A 20,895-nucleotide genomic window follows, 5' to 3' on the forward strand; every position below is an offset into this window, starting at 1 on the left:
ATGGCCATTTCCTTAGAAAAATACCAGTGGCAGGGATTAGGGCCACTCTACTCTGGTATGGCCTCATTTTAACTTAGCTAATTATATTCACAATAATCCTATTTCCAAATGAGGTCACATTCTGAGTGCTGGGAGCTAGGACTTCAGCAGATCCTTTTTGGGGGACTCAATTCGATCCATAACAGTGCCTTCATAGCAATTCAGAGAGTAAGAATTATTGTCCCTGCTCTCTATATAAGGAACCAGGGGCTTGAATAATGTAAGTGTCTTGTCCAATGTGACACAGTTATTTCCTAGATTAAGCTCAGATCTTATGACTCCAAGCTTAATGCCTTTTGGCAATTGTACCAGTATCACAAAAATAGCTTCCACTTCTTGTTTGCCTACTATTTATCATGAACTTTATATATTGGGTAATAAGTTTTGGTTTGCAGAAACACATAAAATACTTCACACTGCCTTAAGCTACAAAGATGACCACTGGCTATTATAATTAAAAATCAAGAGATGTGGTGGGCTTAAACATTGGAGATTTACTCTTTGTCTTCTTCTTATTATTTCTCATCATCTTTTTTCCTTTCTTTTCTTTTCTTTTCTTTTCCAACTCTCAACAATTCAGTTCAAAAGCCAGTGGGTGGAGTCTAGGCAAAGTAGGCCTTTGTGCAGGGAGGGGAGCTGTGGATGCCAAGAGTAGAGAGCTGAAGCCTAAGCATCGTGAGAGGTGGTGGAATGACCGGGAGTGGGGTGTAGAACCTGGGAGGAAGGCATCCATGCAGACGCACACACCACCAAGGGGATGCAATGATAAGAATACAGCACCACTTCTGTAACATTCCTGCCAAACACATATAAATGAAATCTAATCATGAGTAAATACCAGACAAACTCAGATTGAGGGATATTCTACAAAATAACTAGCATATAATCTTCAAAAATGTCAAGAGCATAGAAGTAAATGACCAAGGGACTGTTCTAGATTAGAAGTGGCAGAGGCCAGGCGTGTTGGCTCATGCCTGTAATCCCAGCACTTTGGGAGGCTGAGGCAGGTGGATCACGAGGTCAGGAGATCAAGACTATCCTGGCTATCATGGTGAAACCCCATCTCTACTAAAAATAGAAAAAGTTAGCTGGGCGTGGTGGCAGGCACCTGTAGTCCCAGCTACTTGGGAGGCTGAGGCAGGAGAATGGTGTGAACCCAGGAGGTGGAGCTTGTAGTGAGCTGAGATTGCGCCACTGTACTCCAGTCTGGGCAACAATGTGAGACTCTGTTTCAAAAAAAAAAAAAAGGGGGGGGGGGCGGCAGAGAAACATGAAAACTAGATGCAATGCGTAATTCTGGACTGGATGATTTTGTTCTAAAAGTCATAATTGGTACAATTGACAAAACTTGAATGTGATTTGAGAATCAGATGAAAGTAATGAATTAATGTTAATATGCTGATTTTGATAGGTCTATTTTGGTTATTTGGGAGAATATCCTTGTTTATAGGACATAAATTCTAAAGTATTAGGGAATGATGGAGCATCACATTGACAACTTAAATTGGTTGAAAAATAAAAAGTTCTTTGTACTGAATTTGCCAAAATCAAAAGTTAGGGTTTGATTTAGTGGCTCAATGGTGTCAATAGAGATCCAGTCCCTCTCAATCAACTCTGCCTTCCCGTATGTCAGTTTCTAGGGGTTTCCAGGAAAAGGCTTTCCCACCCTCCCCCACCACCCCCCCACCTCCCCACCTAAAGCTGGCTCTCCATCATAGTCATAAAATGGCTGCCAACAAAGAGAAGGGAGAGGAGGCTGGGGAGGGTTGGGGAAGGGAAGGGTTGGGGGAATTGCTTCTAGAAGCTTTCTGGGAAAAATGAGAAAGTTGGGAAACCTTTTCCCGGAAACCCCTAGAAAATGTCTTAAATCTCATTGGCCTAAATTGGGTCATGTTTGGCAAATGAGCTCATGTTCATCAATTTAAGCTTTGACCTACTTTGCTTTTTCCAAAGCGCATGAGCTTCCCATGGGGGAAGATTTAAATAGTTGAACGAAAATGTGAGGTTAGGCAGGCAATTACAATATCCACACTGAGGGTCAGTACACCATTGTGGTTAAGAGCTTTGGTTCTGGAGCTAGGCTATCAAGGAGGAATCTTGGTTCTGTTCACTTCTAGTTATGTGATTTTGCCCAATTTCTTTCATCTGTCTTTGCCCAGATTTGTCCATACATGAACTGAAGAATATAACTTTATCTACCTCACAAAATTATTGTGAGAATTCCATGAATTAGCAAATGGAAAGCACTCAGAATAGTGTGGTGCATAGTGAGTATTCAAAAAACACTATCCTCTGAGTTTATCCCATTTTACAGATATATTGAAAATTTATGCTTGCTATATACCACACTGTTCTAGACATTAAAAATGTAATGATATTCCAGACAGCCTGAATCTATCTATGATGAATTTAAATAAGGAGTTTGTTTAGGATCAGAGACCTAGAGGCTTGAGGTGATATTTTTCTCCAAATTTCACAACACAGCATACATTTGTAAACTCTGTGAATTTTTAAAACTGTGGTTGACAATAGTTTAAGGAACTACACTGGAAAGGAGGGTTTGGTTTTGTTTTTAGCTAACATTTATTAAGCACTTACTTCATACCACATACTACACATCAACTTGGTTAATCTTCAGTAGGATCCTGGAGAGTCAGTGTTACTACTGTCACCATGCTGCAGATGAAGAAGCAAGGCTGATAGAGGTAGAGTGACTCTCCCAAGATCACAGAGTATTCATTAATGGAGCTATGATTCAAACCCAGGTTAGTCTAACTACAACTTTTTTCTCCCTCAGTTACTATTGTGCCTTTAAGGCACAATTTGCTGCAGCAAATAGATGACACCTAATTTATTAGCATTTATTGAACAGCTCCTATTTGCCAGACACTCTCTTAAATACTATTAGCGATGGAAAGCTGGACAACTCCAGCCTTCAAAGTAGTCTCCTGTTGGTCCAGATTATGAGACACACCTCATAGTCTTTTTTTTTTTTTTTTGAGACGGAGTCTTGCTCTGTCACCCAGGCTGGAGTGCAGTGGCCGGATCTCAGCTCACTGCAAGCTCCGCCTCCCGGGTTCACGCCATTCTCCTGCCTCAGCCTCCCGAGTAGCTGGGACTACAGGCACCCGCCACCTCGCCCGGCTATTTTTTTGTATTTTTTTTAGTAGAGACGGGGTTTCACCGTGTTAGCCGGGATCGTCTCTCGATCTCCTGACCTCGTGATCCGCCCGTCTCGGCCTCCCAAAGTGCTGGGATTACAGGCTTGAGCCACCGCGCCCGGCCAGAGACACACCTCATAGTCTTATTTAAAACTGCTCATGTAGATTCAACCAGACTCGAGCACTCAATGGTTAGGAAAGTCTTCAAGGACTGACTGCAGGATCTAAGGGTAGCTTCAACTTATGTGGCAAATATAAGTGGAATGTTGATTTTTTACAATATAGCAAAATTCTGTACATATATTTCAACTATATAATAGCAAGACAGGCAGTCATTCAAATAAAGGCAGCAGAAAAGCAAAATATACTTAATAGTAGAATTTTCTGGTTTGATTGCACCTCCCCAGAATGCTTACTGGCAGAGGAGGAAAATGATCTTTAGGGAATATATCAAGTGTTTATGCAATCCATCTTCTCCCACCCTATACGTCTCCTTTGGCTTTTCCCCCCTCCTTCGTTTTTGCTTTTTCCTTTTTGATGCTCTTATATGCTCTTTCCTTCCTTTGCTTCCTCCCTGTCTTTCTGTGCCTTTAAATTTTTCTCTGCCTTTGCCTTTAGCCTGGTAGTGGCCCTCAGGGGCACTGTCTACCCTGCTGCTGACTTCTGGGGCTAAAGCATTTGCTAAACCTGTGTTCTGGGTGATAGGGCATCAAATTCAATCCCTCACTAGCTGAGTTATTAAGGATCCTGTGGAATTTCTCACTATGGTGTTAACTGAGCCATCTGGCCCCTTGCCCTCAGAGCTGTTGCTTTGGCCTCCTGCAGACCCTTGTCTGCAGTTTCAATTGAAGAGCTATCTCTTACATCTTCAAAGACTCTTCCACTGATTTGCTACAGGCAAGCCCATCCCTAGGCAAGATTTTTCCATTGGCTACTGAACTTGAGAGTCTCTCTCCCCAACCACAGCCATTCTCTACAAGTTCCCAGAGATCTCAGGTTATTTCTGGCCACCAAAGCCCTCTAATTAAAGAAATGTGTCCAAGTCTCATCTTCTGGGTGGCATCATATGCTCTGAAATTTTTCTTTTTTCTTGTTTCTATTCTCCTACTCAAACATGCTTGTCCTACATCCTATTCTCCTGGAACTGCTCTGTTAGGAGACGGCTAGCTGGGCTGAGAAACTAACCTGTGTTAAAGGTATAACTCTTGCAAATGATCAGTAGTGTTCCCTACATCCCCCAGTCCCCAAATCCTCAATTCTGTCTACGGAGTTTCATTTCTATATCACAGCGAATACCTCTATTGAGCAATTGCCATGTATCAAGCTCTTATATAGGTGTTTTACACTGACTTATTTAATCTTCATAACAACCCTATAAACTAATCACTATGATTGCTATTAGTATCACCCCCAGTTAACAGATGAAGAAATTGAGGCTGAAGAGGTTAAATAATTCACTCAAAGTAAATACAGAGAGCCAGTATCTGCTTCCAGGCATTTCTGCCACAGTGCCTCTGCCCTTCCCGCCATGCCTGCTCTCTGTCTATCCTGCCTCTTTTTTCTGGTGGGAACCTGGGGCCCCTCTGCTTAAACACCTTAACGCTAGATGATGCTTGCACCAACTAGAGAGCAAACAAACTCTTCATAACCAGATCCCCAACTAGCTTTCAAGATTTAGCCTCCATTTCTCCACTCCACATGCCAGCATTTGGCATGTACATTCCCTTGATATAATGTATATTCTTGTTAGTCTTCCTTAAGGAATTTAGGAAATGCCACCTCAAAATATGCTGCTTTGTAGACTGATTACTTCAAACTGAAGGCATTTGATAAAGCAGCAAATATAGGGAGAGACTTTCTCTGGGCTTCCCTTATCTGCCTAAAGACAGATGTCCAAAAGAAACTTAATTGTCATGAGTCCTCTCCCTGGGAGTCACATCAACCAGGGAAGATTAACTCCCAGGAGAGGGGGCTGGAAATCGACACCACACTCAGACTTCATCACAGACTGTCACCTGTTCTTTGAAGATCCCAGTCATCTTTCCTCAAAATTATTTATTTTCCCGTAAGTTTTCTATAACCCCCTCCCCTATAAAGACAGTGTATAAGCTCGTAAATCTCACTGTTTGGGGTGTGTTCGCTTTTCTTTTCTGTAATGTCCTGTGCACATTATAAATTTGTACACTGCTTCCATTGATCTTTCTGTTGTCGGTTTATACCACAGACTCAGTTATCGAACCCTCAGAGGGTAGCGAGAAAGTCGTCTCTACCCTGAACTTTCATCATTGTTACCACTCAGTGAACACATTTCCCACGCTCTGTGACTGGAAAACCCTTGCTCATTCTTCAAAACTCATCTCAAAATTCTTGTCCTCTTTGAAGATGTCCCCAGGCAGATAATTAAGTATTTATCCTTCTTTGCTCTCTCATACATATTTTGTGTATAAGGCAGTATGCAAACTAGCTTAGGAAAAAAAAAAATGACCTTGGGTATTCTACAGCTCAAAATATGTAAACAGAGTTTCAGCTCCCTTGCTATCTCTCTTTTTATCTCTTTGTCATTTCTCAGAAAGGCTTTCTTCACATGGTGGACCTACGGTTATGGGCAGACCAAGACATATCTTATTTGTTTAGGAATTCTAGTAAAAAGAAAGCTTTTTCTCCAATAGTGTTAAGAGGGATGTCACAGAGACGGCTCTAGTTAGCTTGGCCTGCATGTCCAACCCTAAATCAGTCACTGTGACTAGGTAAAAGGAGAAATTTAATATTGAACACCCTAGATTAGATGCCTAATCCCATAGTCGGGGGAGGAGTACTAGATGAAGGGGTGATAGTCAATCTTCACCAAACAAATGAATAGTTACCCCCAGGAATAGGGATAACCTTTATTTAAAAGAAGGCTGGGCATGGTGGTGCACACCAGTAGTCTCAGTGACTTGGGAGGCTGAGGTGGGAGGATTGCTTGAGCCCAGGAGTTTGAGGCTACAGGAAGCCATGATTGTGTCACTGCACTCCAGTCTAGGTGACAGAGCAAGTCCCTGTCTCAAAAAAATAAATAGAAATAAAAGAAAGAATAAGGGATGCTGAGCAGATTTCAGGTTTTCATTGCATCACACCCCTTCTCTGGCTCACATTCATACCATAGTCATACCTCATAGCTATTGCTGGTTCCATTCCAGACCACAACAATAAAGTGAATAGCACAATAAAGTAAGTCACACAAACTTTTTGGTTTCCCAGTTAATAGACTGCAGAAAGTTATACTGCAGTCCATTAAGTGTGCAATAGTATTATGTCTTAAAAATGTGCATACTTTAATTTAAAAAATACTTTACTGCTAAAAGTGCTAACAATCATCTGTGTCTTTAGCAAGCTGTCATATTTTTGCTGGTAGAGAATCTTGCCTCAATGTTGATGGCTGCTGACTGGTAAGGCTGGTGGTTGCTGAAGGCTGTGGTAACTGCAGCAATTTCTTAAAATAAAACAACAATGGGCCAGGCACGGTGGCTCAAGCCTGTAATCCCAGCGCTTTGGGAGGCCGAGACAGGCGGATTACGAGGTCAGGAGATAGAGACCATCCTGGCTAACACAGTGAAACCCCGTCTTTACTAAAACATCCAAAAAACTAGCCGGGCGAGGTGGCGGGCGTCTGTAGTCCCAGCTACTCGGGAGGCTGAGGCAGGAGAATGGCATAAACCCGGGAGGCGGAGCTTGCAGTGAGCCGAGATCCGGCCACTGCACTCCAGCCCAGGCGACAGAGCGAGACTCTGTCTCAAAAACATAAAAAATAAAAAAAAATAAAACAACAATGAAGTTTACCTCTTTGATTGACTCTTTCTTTCATGAAAGATTTCCCTGTAGCATGCAATGCTATTTGATAGCATTTGACCAACAGTAGAACTTTTTTCAAAATTGGAGGCAATCTTTTCAAACCCTATCACTGCTTTATCAATTAAGTGTATGAATATTGTAAATCCTTTGTTGTCATTTCAACATTGTTCACAGCATCTTTATGAGGAATAGATTCTATCTCAAGAAACTACTTTCTTTGCTCATCCATAAGAAGCAACTTCTTATCTATTAAAATTTTATCATGAGATTGTACCAATTCAGCCACATCTTTGGACCTCACTTCAATTCTAGTTCTTTTGCTATTTCTGCCACACCTGCAGTTACTTCCCCCACTGAAGTCTTGAACCCTTCAAGGTCATCCATGAGGGTTGGGATCAACCTCTCTTAAACTCTTGCTAACATTGATATTTTGACCACCTCCCATGAATCACAAATGTTTTTAATGGCATCTAGAATGGTGAATCCTTTCCAGAAGGCTTTTAATCAGCCTTGTCCAAATCTATCAGAGGAATCTCTACCTATGGTGGCTATAGCCTTCTGAAATGTATTTCTTAAATAATAAGACTGAAAGTCAAAATTACTCCTTGATGCATGGATACTGTGTTAACAGACATGAAAACATTAATCTCCTGGTACAGCCCCTTCAGAGCTCTTGAGTTACCAGGTGTGTTGTCAATGAGCAGTAATATTTTGAAAGCAGAGGCTTTTTGTTTGTTTGTTTTCCTTTTCATTTGTTTTTGTTTTTTTCTGAGCAGTAGTTCTCAATTGTGGGCTTAAAGTAATCAGGAAACCATGCCATCAAGAGACATCTCCATGCAGATGATGTTCCATTTAATAGGGCATAGGCAGAGTAGATTTAGCATAATTCTTGAGGGTCCTACGATTTTTGAAATGGCAAGTAAGCATTGGCTTCAACTTAAATTCACTCACTACATTAACCTAACAAGAGAGTCAGCCTGTCCTTTGAAGCTTAGAGGCCAGGCTTTGATTCCTCTTTAGCTATGAAAGCCCTAGATGGCATCTTCTCCCAATAGAAGACTGTTTTGTTGACATTAAAAATCTATTATTTAGTACAGGCACTTTCATTAATGATCTCAGCTAGAGCTTTTGGATAACTTGCTGATGCTTCCACATCAACATTTGCTGCTTCGCCTTGCACTTTTATGTTATAGAGATAGCTTCTTTCCTTAAATCTCATGAATCAATCTCTGCTGGCTTCCAGTTTTTCGTCTACAGCTTCCTCACCTTTTCAAAAATACCGTCATCATGAACTTTTCTACCAACAACCAAAAATACACCATTCAAAAGACAGAATCCAACAGTTTTCCCAATTTCTATGTCTAGCTCCATGTTCAGGACCTCTGGTCTCAATCAAAGCAAATGAGGCTCTTAATGACATAGCAGCCTGTGAAATTAACCACATCAATGAACCCAATATACAGTGGTGATGGTAAAACAAGAGAAATATACCAAGCACTACCATTTAGAAACCACCCACAATACCATGGTTACTTCTGCAAAACATATATCCTGCCAGATAGGGATTGTAATGATGTCCTATCCTATCTAGGAAATAAAGTGGTTTGCTAGGTCGAGTGATATAACTGCCCTTTGGCCTGTCCTCTGGGAAGGCCATTCTTGTTCATTCTTGTTCATTGCTCTTCATGAGCATATATGAGAGAAGTATTGAAGAATATTCATTTTCTGGGAGTTTAATTGCCACAGCAGTGCAATTCCTGTTAGGGGAATAATTTCTAGGGTATAACAGATTATATACATAGACCTTGGGGAAATAAGTACTTTAAAACTTCACTTGACCACTGCACAATTATCTTGCCAGAAAATCCACAGACTATTAATTGCGGTCAAAGAACTTGTCAAGTAATGGTCTCTAAACCTCTATTAGAGTTAGAGTTACTCTTTCTACTTCTATCTCCTAATGAGAGGCCTTTATGATGGTACATGTTCACTGCACTTAATTTAAAATGTTCTTATAGGAGAGCCCTCTCCTCATCTCTCTGTTTCCAGACAGTCCAGCTTAGACCTGAGCTGGAAACGTATCTCATATTACAATATCTTATTGAAACATTTAAAACACAATCAAGAGGGGAATGTTGTGCTTGTGTAGAAGAAGGGTATATGAGAATTTTTTATACTTTCTGCTCTATATTACTATGAACCTAAACTAACTCTAAGATATAAAGTTTATTAATTTAAAAAGAAAATAATTAACAAATTCCCAAATCCTCATATTTCCTATAAAACCTTCCAAAATTAGTTTTTGTAGGTATATTTCTATATCAAGAAAAAAACTAGCAAAGACATCATAAGAAGCTGTTTCTGACAGTTTAGTAGAAACAACTTCTCAGAGATGGAATAATCTTTTAGCTTTGCTTGTTATACCATTCCTGATACCAATTTCTGTTCCAGGATTTCTTGATTATAAGCAACAAAAAGAGGCTGGGTGTAGTGGCTCAAGCCTGTAATCCCAGCACTTTTGGAGGCCAAGGCGGGCAGATCACCTGAGGTCAGGAGTTCAAGACCAGCCTGGCCAACATGGTGAAACTCTGTCTCTACTAAAAATACAAAATCAGCGGGCGTGGTGGTGTGTGCCTGTAATCCCAGCTACTTGGGAGTCTGAGGCAGGAGAATCACTTGAGTTGGAGGCAGAGGTTGCAGTGAGTCGAGATCGCTCCATTGCACTCCAGCATGGGCAAAAAGAGCAAAACTCCACTCAAAAAAAAACAAAAAAACAAAAAGAGACTCCAAGTAACAAACAAGAAAACACTAAAAATAACAAAGGATGGAAGTAAGGAAGAAAGGAAGGAAGGTGGGAGGGAAGGAAGGAAAGAAGAGAGGAAAAGAAGGAAAGGAAGGAAAGAAAGGCACAATTACATAAGAGAATTCATTGATGAACTAAAAGTCTCTCATACTGGCAGGAGGAATTGGACTGTCAAGTCTCAGGAAGGTCAGGAACAGCGCAGTCCTAGGAATTTTGGTGCTGAAAAACAATAGGCATCTCTCTAGAGCATTTTCATCAGAATGGAACAACTACTGTTTTCTACCCTTGTGTCATTTAGTATAAGATTTAAATTCCTGAGAAAGAGAATGCAGTTGGTTTGGTTTCAGTCATGTGCCCGTTCCTGAATAAATTTGGGATGAGCTGAGAAATGTGGGCATGGAGTACTTTCTGATGGCTATGTATCAGTGTTGGACCCACACCTGTGTTTGATATAACTCATTGTCACAAGCAGAATAGATTCCTTTGAGAAAAAGCAAATTTTTGCCATTAGGAAAAGGGGAATGGATGACGGCAGGGCCAGCTTAACAAATCCCTGCTACAGTATTAAGTATGGTACTTAATACTTTACATTTCATTTTATTGTTTTGATGTCTATCACCCTTGCTGAACTTGATATTGCTTAAAACAATGCCTGCAATGCCTAGTAAAAAATAGATACATAGAGTTGTTTCAATAAGTGTTTTTTTAATTGCTAGCTTAAAGCATTATCCATTTAAGGCATACTAACAGGGATCTTCTAGGAATATTGCCCAATGTTTTTAAAGTGATGATATAAATTACAAATAACACATTAAGATGAGTGGTTCATCTAAGCACATCAAATCACTCCAATTGAAGAATCATAATCTTAGGGTTGGAAGGAAGCTTACAGATCACATTCCAGTCTCTTTTCTCATCTTCACAACCACCCTATCACGCCCACACTGCATGTGTCACATTAAGCAAAGGACTTTTCCATAACCGAAATGGTTTTATTTTAGTAAGACATGAATTGTATAACTTGAATGAAACCATTAATATGAGAAATAAATGTATACCAATTGGGTGTATTTTCTTAGTAATTGTGAAAAGGAATAACTGGGTAAAATAGACATTTAGAAGACAGGCTATGAAGTCATAGTCCCCACTCCACTACATCTGACCACAGTTAGTATGTGAAATGGGAATAAGAATATCCTCTTCTTGGTAGTTGTGAAGACTAAATCCAATAATGTTTATAAAGTCTTAGCACAGTTTGTGGCATATGGTAAAATTCAATAGAGAGTATAGCTTTTATTAAATCTAATCTGCCGTTAGATTTGATATGCAAATATTTCCAGGGGATTGCTTACAATAGCCACACAAACTATAAACAACCTATTAGAATATTAGTATTGGAATCTTTGCTTCTTTGCTAGCACTGATTCCACTAATGATGTATTATCAGTCTTATTAATGATCACTATGCTATTCCTTACACAAATATTAAGCTTTGCCTTTTAGCCCTAGGCTCTTTACGCCTATGCTCATTAACTTTGTAGTGTTCTAAAGTCATTCTCTGTCATTCTTTATTTTTGCACCTCTAGGTAATTTTATACTAATAAGAGCACCTTGTATTTGGCAACCTTGCAATGAATGTTGCTTTATCCATTATCACAGGTTAAATGTACTACAGACCATTAAGCTTTGAAATTAAACTGTAAGAATAAAAACATACAGTTTAAAGAACTTCTACAATCACTACAAACCTCTGTGTTTCCTTTTTACTTTTCTCTTTTCCTTTCCTATTCTGGATACCTGAGGGAGAATCTGGATGTCACACCCACACAAGTACTACCTGAGTACCTAGCCTTCAGGACAGAAGAACAATAAGGACATCCCCTGCTATAGCCCTCCCCAGATTATGCCAGTGTGGTACTGATTTGGGACCTTCTGTAGACATTTATAACTATGCAGGGTCAACAAATTTCTTTATCTTACCTTTTCCTTATGCCAAATCTCTCCAAACATGTAAAATCTTCAAAATAAAGATTACATTTTGTATATGTGTGTGCGTGTATGTATATATATACACACACATACATTTTTTTTGGTTTTATTTATTTTGAGACAGAATTTTGCTCTGTGGCCCAGGCTGGAGTGCAATGGCATGATCTTGGCTCGCTGCAACCTCCACCTCCTGGGTTCAAGCAATTTTTGTGCCTCAGCCTCCTGAGTAGCTGGGATTACAAGTGTGTATCACCATGCCTGGCTAAATTTTTGTATTTTTAGTAGAGATGAGGTTTCATCATGTTGGCTAGGCTGGTCTCTAACTCCTGGCCTCAAGTGATCCACCCACCTTGGCCTCCCTAAGTGCTGGGATTATAAGCATGAGCCACCACACTTGGCCAGGATGAAATTTAAAAATAACTACCACACCAGGCCAGGATGAAATTTAAAAATAACTTTCCTCAACTCCTTGGGCAGAAGGCATGTTGATATTATTATCATTATTATTGTCATTTAGTTGAATGGTGATGCTATAAATAATATAATGCACATTCTTTCTCCAACCCTTATAAATGTTCACTGATCTATTTATTCAATAAATATTTACTAAGCCTCTCTGTTTTTTCTAGATGATAGAAACATAGTAGTGAATGCAGATATAATCTGCTCATAAAACCTAGTGTGAAAGACTGGTAATTAAACAAGCAATTATAAAAGAGAATAGCAAACACTGCCATAGAGGAGACTCAACGTGTCATGGAAGCACATAGCAGAAACGTGTAATATGAAAAATATCAGGAAAGACTTCCTGGGGGAAGCCTAGAATGAGGAGTGAGATTTAGATATATTCAAAAGAGGATTAATGAAAGAAAGAGTGAAGACAGAGGAAACAGTGAAGACAAATATAAAAGGTCTACACATGAATACCTTGCATAGTTCTTGACACATATTTATACTCAGTAATCCCTTACTCATTGAAAGAGCAAAAGCATGGCATACTGGAGGAATTAGAAAGAAGTTTACTATGTGTCTTAGTCTATGTCCTGCTGCTATAATAGAATACTGCAGTCTGGGTAACTTAGAAAGAGGTTCATTTGGCTTATGGTTCTAGAGGCTGGGAAGTACAAGACTGAGGAGTTGCATCTTGTGAGGGCCTTCCTGCTGTGTGATCACACAGTGGAAGGCATATCATGACAAGAGAGAGAAATGGGGATCAAACTTATCCATTTATCAGGAGCCCACTCCCATGATAACTAACTCATCTCTGTGATAATGGCATTGATCCACTTACGAGGGTGGGACCCTCATGGCCTAATTACTGCTTAATGGCCTCACTTCTTAATACTGTTACAATGGCAATTAAATGTTAACATGATGTTTTGAGGAGACGTTCAAATTATGGCATTTTGCCCTGGCCCTCAATGTACTTCTCACACACAAAATATATCCATTCCATCCCGATAGCCCCCAAAGTCTCAACTTCTTGCACCAACTGAAAAATCTGAAGTCCAGAGTCTTATCTAAATCAGATATGGGTAAGACTCAAGGCATGATTCATCTGGAGACAAATTCTTTCTAGCTGTGAGCCTGTGAAATCAAAACAAGTTATCTATGGTGGGACAAGCATAGGATAGATATTTCCATTCCAAAAGGGAGAAAGAGGCGAAAAAGAGGGTAACTGGTCCTAAGTCCAAAACCCCAAGAGAGAAAACAACATTAGGTCCTAAAGCTATTATAGCAACAACTCCATTCGCAGTACTAATTTTCTGTTTTGTGTTCTGCTGCTATAATGGAATGCCATAGACTGGACACTTTAGAAAGAAAAGAGATTTATTTGGCTCACTGTTCTGGAGGCAGGGAAGTTCAAGATCAAGGGCCACACCTGGTAAGGCTTTTCATATTGCATCATAACATGGTGGAAGGCATCACATGGTGAGAGAGGGCAGCAGTGAGCAAGAGTACAGGACAGAGGAAGAATGAGGACCAAATTTATCATATCATCAGGAACCCACTCCTGTGACAACTAACCCGTTCACTTGACAATGGCATTAATCACCTCTTAATGTTATAATGTCAATTAAGTTTCAAGGAGTTTTGGAAGGAATATTCAAACTATAGCACCATGGCTAAAGTGAAGAGAATAAGTTCAAAAAAACTTGCCAATTAAAAGAGAACGAATACGTAGAAGCAGGTCACGTAACCTGCATAAAGGAGTCAAAACATTGTCTTTTTTGAACAATGGAAAGCTATTGAGAAGCTTGAAATAAGACAATGACTTGTACAGACTTTTATTTTAAAAATATCGCTCTGTCTGTAGTGTGGAAAATAAATTGGGACCAATACAGGAGATAAAGAAATTATTTTAAAGTCCATGGAATAATCCAAGGAAGAGAGAACAGTGACTGGGATTAAGGTATGTGGGGAAATTGTATGGATTTGATAAATACTTAGGGTTGTGTGAAAATGTCTTAAGACATTGGATGAAATGTGTTGGTGAGTGGAAGAGATCAAGGAGGAATCTCAGATTACTGGCCTAGGCAGCTGAGACGAGTAACATGGGAGAAAGAACAGATTTGAAATAAAAAATAAATTGTTCCATATTGAGTTGCAAATACCTGTAGAAAACCAAGAAAATATGTTCAGTAGGCAATTGCTTAACCGGATCTAAAGTTCAGAAAAAAGACATATGTGTTGGAAATAAAAATTTTGAAAATGTCAGAATATGGATGGAAAATTAAACACACTGAAATAGATATGCTCTTACATTTAGAGGGGATTGTGACCAACACCAACACTGAAGACTTAGACAGATGAAGATGAGAACACAAGGAAAACTGAGAGGAAGGGGCCAGAGAGTTATGGGAGAAACCAGGAGTATATGACACCACATAAACGAATGAAGAGATTGTCTTAAGTTAGAGGAAGTTATTACCAGTGTCAAATGCTGTGAGGGGATTAAATTTGATTATGCCTGAAAAGCATCTATGGAATAAATTTCACAACAAGCTTATTTCTTGTGACCTACAGGAGTAGGCTCAGAAGAGTAGCAGGAGCATAACTCAGATTACTTTGGGTTAAAGAGTGATTAAGAGGTGAATAAATGAAAGTAACATATAGAACTCTTATGTCAGTAAGTTTTGCTGTAAAGAGAAAGAAAAATAAGGCAATAGCTAAAGGAAGGTCTGGGGTCCATGGGAGTGGCTTACCTATAGACTGAAAAGAATAACTGAAGAGAGCAAAGCTAAAGATAAGGAAGAAGGAGCACAATTAATGGAGTGAGGCCTCTGCAAAAGCACAAACAATGGAATTAAGAACACAGAAGAGAGAGGACATTTATTTAGGAGAAAAGATACACATTCTACAGATATATGTGGGAAAACAGGATAGATACAGATGCAAGTGTGTGGGTGCAGAGACAGGAGTTAGAAGGAGACCTTGGCTGATGGTGTCTCTCTTCTCTGTAAATTTAAAAGTGAGGTCACCTAATGAGAGTTAGAAGGAAGGTGGTAGGATATGAATTTGAAGGACACTAGAGGCTTGAGAAACAAGAGTACATTAAGAAACTAGAGAAGAATAATCAGTTGACACTGAGAGCTCAGTACACTCCAAGATTTTAAAGTTTTGGTTGTACCAATCTTCAGAATTGCATAACTAGCTATTTTCAGTACTGCAGGCATAGGCTGCAGTAACAAACAGTTGGATGGAACCAATTGGATTATTCTCCATCTTCGGAAGACAAATAGCTGGCCCTCTGCTGGGCTTATAAGTAGGAGTCAAATCTTTGAATTCAGAGAGATTCATGTGAAATTGACATAATTACCTCTTCCAGTGCCACAAAGATGGAAGGAATAGTGGAAGCAGTAGCAGGCTAACAGACAAGACCTGAATCGTAATCATAACTCTATCCCCAACAGCCATGCCTCCTTCTTCAAGTCACTGGGGCTCAATTCTCTAATCTATAAAATTAAAATATTATAGAAGAAATTCCCCTCAAATTAGTGTTCTAAGTTTTTGTGAAAACATTGCTGCTCACCTATATCTGGTGTAAGGGCACCTCCACATCACCATAAATTGAAGAAAACATTTTGCAAACAGGAAAACTGAGGGGTAAGCTTCTAGAAAACCTCTTATGCTAGAGAACTGAGATCCCCTGATTACCTCCAAACCCACATCTTCCTCACATTCGGAAACACTCTCAGGTTAGGCTTGCAGTGTGAGAGATCTGTGGAATCTATGGCATTATCAAGAAAAGCGGTTCACCTTGATAGCATATCCCAGAGAGAAGACAGCATCTTTTGAACTGTGCAAAGTGACTAGTCCAGAAAGTATCCATGAAAATTAACATCCTCCCCCAGAGAGAAAAAGACATGTTAGGAGGCAAGATTAACAAACCTTTGTGTCGCTTGAAAATTAATCAACACACAGTTTAAAGTCACATCAAAATAAAAAAAAATTTAAGTACCTTTCCTAGAAACTCAGGTCAGAGGATAGGGAGGAGATTTTTCTTTCATTTTCTTTCTCTGTCAGATGACTGATTTCAGAACAACTACTGAGTGTTGAACAATAAGACATTCAAGGACCAAAACTAGAGAGTCATTTTTTTTTCAGCACAACACCCTCGGGTAGCTGTTCGCTGTCTCTGGCAGACAAAATTATTTTCCAGCGGCTCCTGGAGGACCATCTATAAACAAATTAGAAATTTCAAAGGGTTTGTTTTCTGCCTTCTGGCTGCCAGTAGGGGCCGTTCCCTTTGTGTCCTTCATATGAAAAAGTAATTTAACAAAGAAAAAAGGAGAGAGAGCTCCTTGGCTCAAAACAGACAAGCAAGCGCACCCCCTTCCCCTCCCTTCTGTGTTTCCCCTCTGTCCATTGTCACGTTTGGTCAGTTTTCTGTCAAAACAACTTTTATTGTATGCAGCTTTCAGTCCTGCAGGGCTCCAGGAGCTTGGGAGACAAGCCGTTTTCCTACAGCAATTTCATCAATAAGAAAACATTGGAAAATGTGTACTGATTTATGGCTGATTCTTCATAACAAATAGCAGCAGCAAGTAAACGCCCACTCGCTATGTAGGAAGGAAAAGTTGAGTGCGTCCATCCCCATCCAGTTCAGATGTAGACCCAAGCAAGTGCAGCCTCAAAACAAGAGAGCTTTCTAAGCATTTCACAACAGCTTGTCAAGTAATGCACAAGAACATATTCAAAGGAAAGAAAAAAATTAATTCTGTCGCATACTAACTCAGAGCCGGAGTGAGGCTTAATATCTACTAAAAAAGTCCTTATTCCCCAAAATATCCACCAGTATATAAGTATAAGAAATGTGTTATGCTCCACATGAGGACATTAGCACAATTGCTCCCAGGTTCCCGATAAGGGAACTGAGACCTGAACAGTAGGGAGGATATGTCTATAGTGGCATGGCAAACTGTCTTGAAGACAGGACCAGCAGGCCAGGGGCACTGCTCCCTGTTTTATGTGCTCTAAAGTCAACATATGGAGAATAAGATGCTTTCCTGAGTTTTTGGCATGAAAAGTCCATTTTCTCATTATTATCTTAGTTTTCATTCTCTGGGATTGATTTGGGGCTTGGCTGGCAGTCAAGAGCTGAAGAACAGGAGGTTCACAAATACAGCTATTTCTAGTATGCTGATACTCTCTACTAATCATGATTTAAGTGGCATGCCAAATCTAGACTTTGCTTTCTCGGGCCCCATTCAGAGGTTTGCACTTTGAGGTGAAAAGGTCTTAAAAGACTTCCTAGCACACTGCATTTCATTTAAGGACATTCTTGGCTCGGGAAAACCAATTTGAAGCTATTGGGAGTATGCCAATAAAAAAAAATTACTATGTGGCCTTAATTCAGTTCTGGACATTTTTTAGAAACGTATTTTGGCATGCCTTTATTTTCTAATTCTATGTCTGTAAAATCTCTGGATACTGTGAGCAGATTTCTAGCAGCAATTCCAGGCTTGGGGTCAAAAAAAGAATGAAAAAATGACCTTTAGGAATAAAGGCTTCAAGAGTCAGAGCCCACGTCCAACGTACACTGTGTGCACGCATGTGTGTATGCATGTGCCTGTTGCTGCGGGAGGCGGAGGTGAGCCTGGGGGTGGACCGCTAGTGAACGAAGTGCTGTAGCACAGAAATGTGATGCTCCAGTTTGGCTAAGGTTCAAATATAACTTCACTCTACAGCCCTGATTAATCAAATGTTAGGAACAATATTCAAGTCATAAGCACCAAAAAAATCATTTTCCCACTGCCCAGTCGAAATACTTTAACTCACCCTCAAACATGTGCCCTCCATACATGCTCCCAAATGCATGTTTAGGAGCCAGCTAAGAAACAAATATTACTTAAAACTAATTTACTTTTTGAAATAGCATTCACAGAAAATGTATTCCTCATCTGTTTCCCATGAATGAGATGAATCCATCGCTTTCTGCACGTGGTAAAGTAAAGCATAATCTTGAAAGTAGAGAAAAGGAGTCAGTTTTCAATGAAGGTATTTATAGTACTTGGGCTGAAATAATTGACCTAGGTTCAAATGACTAATAGAAAACAGACAATTATTTCTTCCCTTCCCCCAATAATATAAAAGAATACAGTATTATGCTGAAGACAAGATTCAATAAGCCCAAACACATGTAATCTAAGGAAGATGAAATATAAGTCACAGAGGGAGTCTTGGTAGTAGATGCAATACCATACAGCAGTTTTACAAATTGTTTATTTCCTTTACCAGATGGACCCTTTTAAATTTCCTCTCTGAGTACCTTAGTCCTAATGGAAAACCCACCTGAATTGTTTCAATGCCTGCACAGCCCTTTCGGGAACCCTGGCTGGCGCAGTGCATGCAGGGTTAACGTCGGCCTTGAGCAGCTCTCTCTGCCCTGAGTAAGGTTATTAAACAAGAACATTTGACTCATAATTTGTTCTCCTCATGTTAAGTTGATTGCAATAACTCAGCTGTCCAGGATCTGTTTATCAATGCTCTGTGGCTTTCAGCAGCAAATATTTTATAACCACTAAGTAGATGTTCAGACCACTCATCAAATGAAAATCTCCTGTACTCAAAGCTGGTGTTATCATCACAACCCACCAACTGAAGAGCCCTGGAGAGGCAGTAACCCTGCCCCAGAGTCTATCAGGCTTAGTCAGATCCTCATCCTGGGGAATTCTCTTCTACTAAATGATTTAAATAGAAACTAGCTCACCATCAGAAGAGGCTACGGCATCTCAGAGATTCTTCGTTGGCCTATACTGTCCTAATAAATCGTCATTTTATTTAGTTTTACTGTCTTCTTTGTATGCCTTCTAATAAACATTTTGTATGCATTCCAATTCAAGAAGGGAGAAGCAAGAAAAAGAAAGGGCAGGTAAACAGATTCTCTGACAGTCTGCATTCTGTTGATGCTGTATCCCTAAGACTAGACCATTTGAAATTAGCAATGTATTATTGCCACAGATATGCTTCTTCATAACAATCAGATTTTTGTTAATGAACCACAGCATTTCTGGCATTGTCCACTTAAGATTTAAGGTACCTTCCCCAAAATGAAGGGCATACAACAATTTAATTGCAGGATATTGGCCAATTGTTAAGGTACTTGTAATTAAATCACATCCTAAGGAACCTATTAAGTAACCTAATATCTAAAATAGTACAAGAATAGAACATCAATGTAGGGACCCAGACACTTGGCCTCCTGGAGGTTCAAAAACCACTGACATGAGGCAGATTAATAAAAGAAAAGGCATACAAATTATTTACTGTGTATGCAAAGGAGCCTTCAGAATGAAGACCCAACTCCCCAGTGAGGTACAGAAGTTTATATTCCATCTTGAGGTTATAGAAAGAATGGGGACTTGGGTGACCAAAGAGGTTATGGGAGGTGGGGAGAAGAGGAATTCTGGGGAAGAATAATAAATGATTACCAGGCAGAATGGATGGGAACACGGGGTGAACTAGTAAATTGCTATGTTGGAGTTTGAACAAGTCTAAGAGACAGCCATCAGCTTGCCAAAGGGTCTGTTCAGGTTTGGTTCACATTCTTGATCTTCTTTTCTTCAATAGATAATGAGACCACAGTAATGGAAAGAAAAACCAATTATTTTCCTTTGCGGGCCCAAACTTTAGGCAGATAACAGAACTTCAGAGATCAACTTTATCCTATGCTTTGGGGGAGACCCAGATTAGAGGGACCTTGAGGCTTCTTCAGTTCAGCATGTCAAAATGTCATATTTTGGGGCATTGGTTTCTAAGCCCCAACATTAACATTTATCGTTTTTGTTATTAAATGAAAATTTCCACATGCTGAAAAAAAATGCTTGTGGTTTGATTTTTGAAACAAAGTTCCTGTACTTATCAGTTACATAAACAAACGAATTACTCATTTTAATTAAGCTTCTTTAAGTTGGGATACTGTCACTTCCAACCAGATAGCATTGAATAATATCTATACTAGTACTAGGTATAGAGTACTATGACTGGCATAGCCTAGATCACTTGCCTACCTGGAGTAAGAGAGAGATACTGCTGAGGGACATCTCAGGTGTGGGAAAGGCATTACGCCAAAGAATAGGGCCATTCCTAGTAAAAGACAACAAAAGAAATTCAAGGAGACAAAAACATGCATTAAGTAATCTAATGTCAACTACTATCCTGAAAATCTCTCTCCCTAACTGTCCCTGTTTTCTGTGGGTTACAACAGCCACATTAATCACAGAGTATTAGTCCCATCACTATGACAACTACTGAAAATCTCATGAAGAAAATGATTTACAATTAGAAATAAAGATATAAGAAATAAAAAGATCATTAGAGGAGGCTTCAACATGATGAAGTGATATTTAATCTGAATTTTGAGGAAAAAACATGTAATAAGACAAATTCAAGACTTTAGGGTTAAAGTTGTCCTAAATGTAAAGTCCCTTTAACTCTAAAGAATTTAGAAAATTCTGCTCTAATTCACATGTAGAAAGAAGCAAGAGACAGCTGCTCTCACCCTAACAACAATAAGGCTGGAAAAGCTACAGAATAATAATTTTTTCAAGCCCATTAGAAAAGAAGACA

This window comes from Macaca mulatta, chromosome 6 (genome assembly GCF_049350105.2).
Source record: "Macaca mulatta isolate MMU2019108-1 chromosome 6, T2T-MMU8v2.0, whole genome shotgun sequence".
Classification (NCBI taxonomy): domain Eukaryota; kingdom Metazoa; phylum Chordata; class Mammalia; order Primates; family Cercopithecidae; genus Macaca; species Macaca mulatta.